Source organism: Malania oleifera, chromosome 1 (assembly GCF_029873635.1).
Source record: "Malania oleifera isolate guangnan ecotype guangnan chromosome 1, ASM2987363v1, whole genome shotgun sequence".
Lineage (NCBI taxonomy): Eukaryota > Viridiplantae > Streptophyta > Magnoliopsida > Santalales > Ximeniaceae > Malania > Malania oleifera.
The window spans coordinates 12,325,177-12,334,643 of record NC_080417.1 but is presented as its reverse complement, the minus strand read 5'-3'; positions in this window follow the sequence as shown (position 1 = coordinate 12,334,643).

Below are 9,467 nucleotides of genomic sequence, written 5' to 3'. Positions count from 1 at the left end.
ATTATTTGTCTTATGTATCAATTATATTTTGTATATTGTGATTTAATAGTTTGAATCTTGCCAAGAGTTTTTATTTTGTAGAGAAAATTAAAATACACGAAAAAAGTCCATTCACCCCCCTCTGACTTTATATATTCCAGAGTGGGACGCTTCTTAACAAGTGGTATTAGAGCGAGGCGTTTGCATTTTTTAAAGTAAAATGCAGAGCGTAAAAGATAAAATGGACTATTTGGTGAGCACCTCTTCCCAAGGACAATCCATATATCAACCATCGATGTTCAACAGTTCCAACTACTCGACATGGAAAAATCATATGGTCATATTTATTCAAGCGTGCAATTTGAATATGCGGCTGGTCGTTTCAAAGGGAGACTACATCTTCAAAAATGAAGAAGGGGAACCAAAAGAAATAGAAAATTTGTCATGCACGGAAAAGAGGTTAGTTGAATTAAATTTTAAAGCAAAGCATTTCAGCTTCTGTGCTTTAAATGATATTGAATATAGTTGTGTTTGTGAATGTGAAACCGCAAAAGAAATGTGGGATATGCTTCAAAGCACCCATGAAGAGCTTAGGAAAGAAATAGACTTCACCTTAGATTCTAGTGCTACTCAACATGACACACTAGGAGAAGCACATTGCTTCGTAGCGAATGAACAAGGGAAAATTAGTTCGGATGATGATAATGAATATATTCCTTCATATGATGAAGTAGTAAATAATTGTGCTAAATTGTATGATGAATTAGTTTTAGTAAAATGAAGGAACAAAAATTTTAAGAAAGAGTTTGTTATGTTTAAACAAAGAGAATCTTCATTGAAAGAAGAAAATAATTCTTTTAAAAAGAAGAATGAGGAGCTTGTTTTAAATTCTCAAAAAGAGCAAGTAAAAATAGAAAACTTGGAGAAAAAATTGTCAAAATATAAAGGAAAAGAACCTTGTCTTTTTTCCTCTTTGAAAGATGAAAATGCCTCACTTAAAAGGGAAAATGAGGAGCTTAATGAAAAAGCTCAAAAAGACCATAAATTTTTCAAGAGCAAGTAGAAAATTTGAAAAATCATGGAAATAGTTTGAAAGAAAGCACTCTCTTGAAAAAGGAAAACCATGGCAAAACCATTAAAGGAAAAGAAAACTCCAAAAAAAAATTGGGAGTTAAGAAAAATGGTTTTTGCAAAAAGAATTTTAAACTGCATGGTCATGCCTCAACAAGCAAAAATAATGCAAATAAATCAAAACCCGCTCACTCAAACAAAATTTGTTCATAGTGTGAGAGAAAGGGTCATATCCGGTATTTTTGCACTTTTAGAGGAGATATAGGCAAAGAAAGGAAGCTTGAATGGGTAGTGAAGAAAAATCCCTTGGTACCCAAGGAAGAATGGGTACCAAAAGGAAATACATGATTTTTGAACAATTGTTTCCTTAAAACCTAGGATTAGGAAATAGGATTAGGTAGATTTAACTACACCTAGGTATAAATGCAAAGGAAATATGATGTACTTAAAAGTATTAAAATTCCAGATTATGCATCTTAAATTGTTTAATTACTTTGCTGGAAATTTATAGAAGTTCATGCCAATGTTGATGAATTCAAATCATAAAACCAATTTGATGTTTTAATTGTGTATATCCTTATTGATTGATTTATTTCTCTTTAAAAGTATTGACTATTGTTTATGGGATGAAATAGCATCCAAAGCTTGTTATTTAGAAATAAATTTTACAAGTGACAAATGGAAAAACCTTATATTTCTCATGTGAATTACTAAGGTTTTGAATATAAAGTTCAAAAGCATGTTATGATAGGTTGAAAAGGAAGGTGTATTCTCAAAAGGGTGGGTGAATTGGAAATTTAAAATTTCTTTATACCTTCTTTAATTAATTCTTTCTTAACTCCTTTTGGTTTCAGCAAACACACGTACAAAGTTGGTTTACAATCACAAGCTCGACAGAAAATTAATTTAGTTGTAAACCTTTATGAATGAGAGTTCTAACTTGAATGCTTCTTTTAGCAATTTAGTTCAACCAATTAAGATTCCCAAAACAAGATTCACAATATAAAATGAATTTAGCAATGCTTCCAAGATTTAGCAATTGAGTAACTCAAAGTAGAGTTTAAGAATGTAGTTGATAAAAATCCCTGTATTAATAAATTTGATTTCTTAATATGAAGTACAGTTAAAATTTCCAACACTCTTCCAAAAGCTCAGAATTTAAATAAACTTTCAATTAATGAGTCTTGGGTGTTAACCAATCAACGTACTCCCTTACGGTTTCCATAATAAGTATTGATTAACCAACGTACTCCCTTTCGGTTTCCGCAATCCCAAAGTCAAATTAATTTTTAGTTTATTTAAAACTCAATCCACGTAGTTTATATGAGCAGAAGCTTAAAATCCAACCACACAATGTATATGAACATAAAATTAAATGAGAGAAGGGAAGAGAGTGAGACCGAGTTTCTACGAGGTTCAGCTATACCCGCTTACGTCTTCGCCTTAGGCAACACACCTAAGGATTCCACTATACCACTCCTTTATGGGTAGGAGCAACCTTATACACTCTTTTTTGGGTAGGAGTAGCCTTTTACAATCCCTCCTTCAACTAGGGTGGAGCCCCCTCTCCAAGAAATACCCCACGCTCGATACAACGATTCAACAATCCTAAACCATCAAGAAAAATAAGAAACAAATTTGGTGTACAAAGACACTATTCAAGAGTAGATTAGTACAAGTTATAGGACAATATACTTCACCAATTAATCAATATAAATAGATGAAGCTCAAGAATATACCATTGGGGTTCTTTAGTTTTGAAAAATCTCAGTATAAGCATAAAAACCTCAAGCTTTAATTCAGCAAATTCGTAGCAATAGCTTTCAGCAAAGTATGCTCAGCAAGAACTCTTTAAATGTGGAAGAATTTGAACAATAGTTGATTTCTTAATTGTTGGTGTATAAAATCCTTAGGTTTAGTATGTATTTATAGAGTTAAAAAGCACCAAGTTGCTTAAAGTATTCCCCAAGTTTTCACAAAGTTTGGTGGCCAAGAAATCACTTTTGGAAAGTTTATGTTATTTTTAAAATTTGAATTTTCAAAGAGTCAGTCACCTAGGTATGAAGAGTCAGTCGCCTAGGTCCTCTCGGGTTTTCCAAAAATCATTATGTCTACATGTTAGTAGCCTAGGTCAACATTGTCAGGCGCTTGACAGCTTCGACCACCTTTCAGTATTTTGGTCATAACGTTTTCTATACAACTCCAAATTAGACGTTCTTGGTATCAACAGAAAGTTAAGAAAAAATACCACAACTTTTATGTTGAACATATTTTAATATAAGGAGTTTGTGATAGAGAAAACTGCTCATTAATGCAGATTTAAAAAAAAAAAGAATTTGGAAAATCCTGTTTTGGTGCTTTTCATTCCAAAAATAATTTTAGCCTTTTTGAAATAAATTTTGACCTCATAAAAATATTTTCCAAGTATTTTAAAAGGTATCTAGGTCCAAGAAATTAACCTATGAGTTTCATGTATCCATATTGAAATCACTTGAAGTACTTACATGAGACTTCTTAAGACTTATACATTCTAAGCACTTAAGTCTTCATGCTTTTCCATCTCTTGAGTCTATCTTGACTTCCAACTTCAATTTACTTTAAGGTTCATCAAATCATCTTTGAATCCATGTTTTAATAGTATAAGATTTATGAGATCTTCTTTCTTTAGAGTATAAGATTTCAATAATCCTTGTGTGCACTTGACCTTGTATTCACATACTTGAGTCCTGAAATATCATCACTTAACCAAATATGTTAAGTTCCTATGATTTTTTATCATCAAAATAAGATTTTAAGTCTTGCAAGGCCAACAATCTCTCCCTTTTTTATGATGACAAACAAGGAGAAAAAATGAGCAAGCCTTAACAAAGTTTTCCCTTACAATAAGTATCAACTTAACAATATTTGTAATATCAAGATCATTTTCAATAAGCATATCAGAATTCATGATCAATTTCAATATCATTCTTATATATCAAGATTAACTTAATATCACATCATGTCATAATTCAAGATCAATTATTGTTGACCTTATAGGTCACGCCCGGTTTTGATTATGACAAATACTTATTATATTTAATGGGTGTTTAAGGTTATGTGCAGGAACTTAAATTGACAAGATCATAATGCACATAGAGAGAGTGAAGTTTGAAGACCAAATTTCTATTGAAGACTCAATTTTTATGTGTTGTAATGTATTTCATTTAACCAAAGGGTATGTAATAGTAATTAGGGTCTTTGGTTTGTAATAAGCACACACGCATCACATGCATGGTCTAACACGTAAGCTCAAACCAAGAATAACTAAAAATGACCTTAGAAAGACCTTAGGGGTGGTCGACCGATGCCAGATTTTTTTGGTGTCTTCAAAAAGGCTTAGAAAAGACCTTAGGACACTCACCATTGCACTTGTATGTATTAGGCACTTGAATAGGGTGATTGTGAATTAAAATAGGACCGAAATGCACACTTTATGCACTTTCGATCGACCGGCACAGGCAGTTCATTTTGCCCTTGGTCGACCAAATCCTGTTTGGGTCAACCGGTTGACCACAATTAGGTCGACCGAGCCATGACAGTTCATTTGACCTTGGTCGATCGAACCACCTGGAAGTCAACATTTTGACTTCCTAGTCGACCGAGAGGATTTTGAACTACACCAACCTGGTCGACCGAGTTCCCACGTGTGGGAACCCAATGGTCTGGTCGACCGAGCAGTCAGTTCATTTTTACCGTGGTCGACCCAACCGTGCTACTTGGGAAAATCGCCTTTCTTAGTCGACCGACCCTGAAGTTCAAAATTGGCCCGGTTGACCGAGCCATATGAATTTCGATCGACTGAAAGTCTTCTAGTCGACCAGGTCTCTCGGGTTGCCCTGCATTTTTAGTGTGGTTAACTTATTTTTAACAGGGTTAAAAATTACTAAATGTCATTAAAACTTTTCTAATAATCCCGGCTATGTCCCCAACGGTTATATTTCATGGGCTGTCTATAGATACCCCTTCATTTGGGAAAATTAGGGACATGATTAGCAAAACAAATTGAAAAATCCCTTTCAAGCCTAAAACTCTCTACTGCTCATACTCTCACCACAAATCACTCAAACTTACCTTCTTCGAGTTCCCCAATCCTCTGTAAGTGTCTTGGGTGTTTGTGCTAATAGGTTTGCTCTCCCATTTGCGTGTGATTGAATTGATTTTCAACGAGAGCTAAACCTAAGTACTCTTAGGGGGTTTTTGCTAATAAGCCCATCCTAAGAAGACTTCCATCTAGCTTCTGAGTATTGCATTTGCATTGCAATATCTTAGGAAGCTTGTATTTGTTTTTGGATTGCAAAAACTTTTTCAAAACATACTCAAATATCTTGTGTGATTTATATTGACATATTTATGAAAAGATATTTGTATTTGTGATATTAATCTTTGTTGCAATACTTATTCACTTACATATCATTTTCTGAATACAAAGATTACATATCTTTTGCAAACCAAGCATATACACTATTTACGTGATTGATATTTTCTGATCTTTGGAATATTTGAAACTTGAGTGATATCTTTGTGTGAACCCGACTGATTGAATATCTTGAGATACAAAGATTGCTTATGGACACTTTCATGTACACATTACATAGATAGTAAATATATTTGAGAGTTGAAATATTAGACCACACTGAGCTTACGTATTAAATCATTTTGGGGTGTTTGTGACTGAGCGCATTTGGGTACATATCTGCCTTACACGAAGGCACAATCAATGTACCATTATTTGATTGTAAAATCTAAGAGTTTCTAGGGGTGGCCTGAGGGGGTGGTAATCTAGCCCGGTAAGGATTGTTGTAAAGGTTGAGGTCAGCCTTGTGCTAATTGACCTGGTTTGTTTAGGTGCCGCTCCACCCGTTTAAGTGAGCAAGTTATAATGGTAATCCTTGTGCTTGTTATCCAAGGCGGGGACATAGGCAATTGGCCGAATCTCGATAACATTTCTGTGTGTCGACTCTACTTTACTACTTTCTTGTAACGCCCCAGACCCACCACTCGAGGCTCGGTGCGTTAAGAGACCGACACGCCTCTCTAATACCATTCACACAATGGAAATAATAAATATCTTCGACAGAAAATACTAGAGTGCTATATTTACATACATTGATCCATAATAATTACAACCTAATCCTTTATATTATAAATCCAAAATTAATGCATATTAAACATAAACTAATTACATATCTGATATGCTATATTTAACTCAAAAAACTACCCTGCCCTGGAGGTATCTAAGCTCGATCACCTAGATAACCTAAAAAGTTTTAACAATTAACGGGGTGAGACACCTCTCAGTAAGGAAGAAATAATCTATAATAGTGTATGACTGAAGTGTTAATAATACAATTTAAAATATCCATCTCAGGTGTACACACAGTTCACCAGAAGCTAGATAACATGCCCATAATCGCACAGAATCAACGTTCTTATCATCCAATCACATACTCATAACCAATCAGTATTTTAATGTTAGTTTCCGAGAATAGGGAAATCCACCCGCCCATACAAGTGGGTTCCCTCTGCTCTAGTGCTAACACTAGGGCACTCACCTTTCTCAGTAAGCCCTCGGGTTATGTATTCAAGTAAAGTTACCGAGAATAGGGAAGATCACCAGCTCATACAAGTGGCTTCCCTTTGCTTTGGTACCCACAATTAATTACCAGCGTACTCGCCTTTCTCAGCAAGCCCACGAGTGGAGTAATCTACTTTACCCTAAATACTTAATTAATTAACATTCGTACATAGCCAACACAATCGCTTCACAGAATTTCACGCATACGCCCATAGCATAATCAATCCACTTAGGATCAAATCAAGCAGCATCAGTGTCCACACCGGACTGGTCCACACAGGTTTAATCAAATCACATAGCATCAATGTCCACACAGGACTGCTCAACTACAATATCAACGTCCACATAGGATTGGTCCACACAGGATTAATTAAGCACAGTGTAAATGTCCACATAGGACTGCTCAACTACAACATCAACGTCCACACAGGGTTGGTCCACATAGGACTAATCAAGCACAGTATAAATGTCCACACAGATTACAAAATAAACACCCCGTTCATGATAAATAGGTAAACAACCTCCTCATACCACTGCCAATGTTTACCTCTCAATATAAACGTCCATATAACGACCTCCTCATACCACTGCCAACGTCATATGATGGTTATACCAGGTACGATATAACGACCTCCTCATACCACTACCAAAAGTATATTGTCATTTACATGAACCACACCACAGATCAATCACAAACCTGACCAATCAACCATGTCCACACAAATACCACAGTATACTCAACCATCCAGTATTTTCAACCAAACAAGGTTCACAATCCAATCAGTGTATTCAACCAAACAAGAATTTTAGTCAGATAACATTCACAATCTCAACAATTTCCTCATTCCACATAAATCACAATCATTTAATTAGCAAAATGGTCTCAACTACACAAATTTTCCCAATTTAATACTTATATAATTAAAACAATATTTTCAATATCAGTTTGATTCAGAAAAATTATACCTGTATATGTAGGATTTTTACCTAAAATTAGCCATTTTAATAATTACTAAAATAACCAGTCTTGCACCCGTAGGATTCCTAGTTCAATGCCCTGAAAACCACTTCTCCCATAACTAAACTTCAGTATTTCTTCGCATATAATATTTCATACAACTAGGGTAAAGCCAAAATTTACATAAAAAACCTTACCTTAGTTTTGGGATGTTTTCCAAACTACTCAAATCGAAGATTTACTCTGCCTATATTGCAGAGAATCTTCCCAAGAGTTTCATGGTAGCTTCAGATTGTCGAATCGGCGAAAATCCAGCCCGAAATCGAAGAGAGAAGGTGGAAGAGCCGAAATTCCTAAAGAGAGAAGGGGAACATGCAAAATTTTCGCACTGGAATGAAAAGAATCCACTATTTATACACAGGAATTCGTCGACGAGACACGTTGATATGTCGATGAGTCCTAGTACATAGTTCATCGATGAGTCAGCCACCTCGTCGACGAATTTCAGTAATGCGAAGAACCCCTCTCGGTAATTTCTCGTCGATGAGACACATACCCTCGTCGACAAGCTTTGAAGAACATTCTTCAATGAGACCAGTTCGTTCATCGACGAATGCTTGCTACCACCTTTTCGAATTTATTCTTTCTTCCCTTCCCATCTTCTTTACTATTTCAAATTATTAAAAATTTTTCGGGTTGTTACATTCCTGGTGTATGTACGTTTGATTAATTTGTTTCATTTATTTTCTAGTATACATTTACATTACTTGCACTAGATTGACTATAGGGTTGTGAATATACTGGTATTAGGAGATTGACCTAGGGCTTAAATTTTAAAAATACCAATTCACCCCCCCTCTTGGGATCACGGTAAAGTTAACAATTATCATGCTCAATTTTTGTCCAAAACTTCTCCTCCTTTTGACATCAATCAAAAAGAGTAAGATATCAAGAAAAACATATAAATACTAAGGCAAAGAGCAACCATAAGAAAAAGTATATATCTAGTGAAGGCACAAAGCAAAAACTTTGCAATCATCATGCATAAAAAATAGACAATAAGCCCCAAAATAGCATGAGAAAATACAAAAGATTGTATATAAGAATATTCAATAATTTCCAATAATCATGATATCATTACTTAATAAGTATAACTCCCCCTGAATGAAATGTATTTCATAGTCAATAAATTCAGAATTTCATTCTTGAAGTATAAACTATGTATTCATGAAGGTGTCAAGATTACCAATCACGCTTTTAAATTAATCATGTCATGCTCAAATATCAATTAGTTTCATGTAAGTGCTCATGGATACCAATATCAAGAATAATTCCAATATCATATCAATATTTAATATCATAACATGCTCATGTTTAGAAAGTTATTTCTATTTTGCAACTCAATCTCTCTATTTTGATTTATCATTTTATCAAGCTTCAAATTACTTTCTAAATTGCCGTTTTGAAGCAAATGACTTCCTTGATTTCGAAGATAAGCCTTGTACAATCCAAGCTTTCTTGATTTGTGGCCAACAATACCATTTTTGTATTCATTTGTTTCAATGTTATAGCCGTCAATAAGCTCATAAACTCTTCTTTAAGATTTTCCATTTCAACTAGTTCAATATCCTTGTATTAAATTGGATTAAGTAGCTTTCCGTATATTGAACAAGGAGAAATTTTCTTCTTATATTTGAATTGGCTATCTTGAATCATCTAGGCTATGGAGGCATCCCTTTTCATTTAGTATAGATTTAGCTTTCTTAATTTCTAAAAAGGGAATGTCTAATCCTAATATCTTTGGAGTCCTTAGTTTGTGAACTAGGCTTTTTACTTAGGTACCCA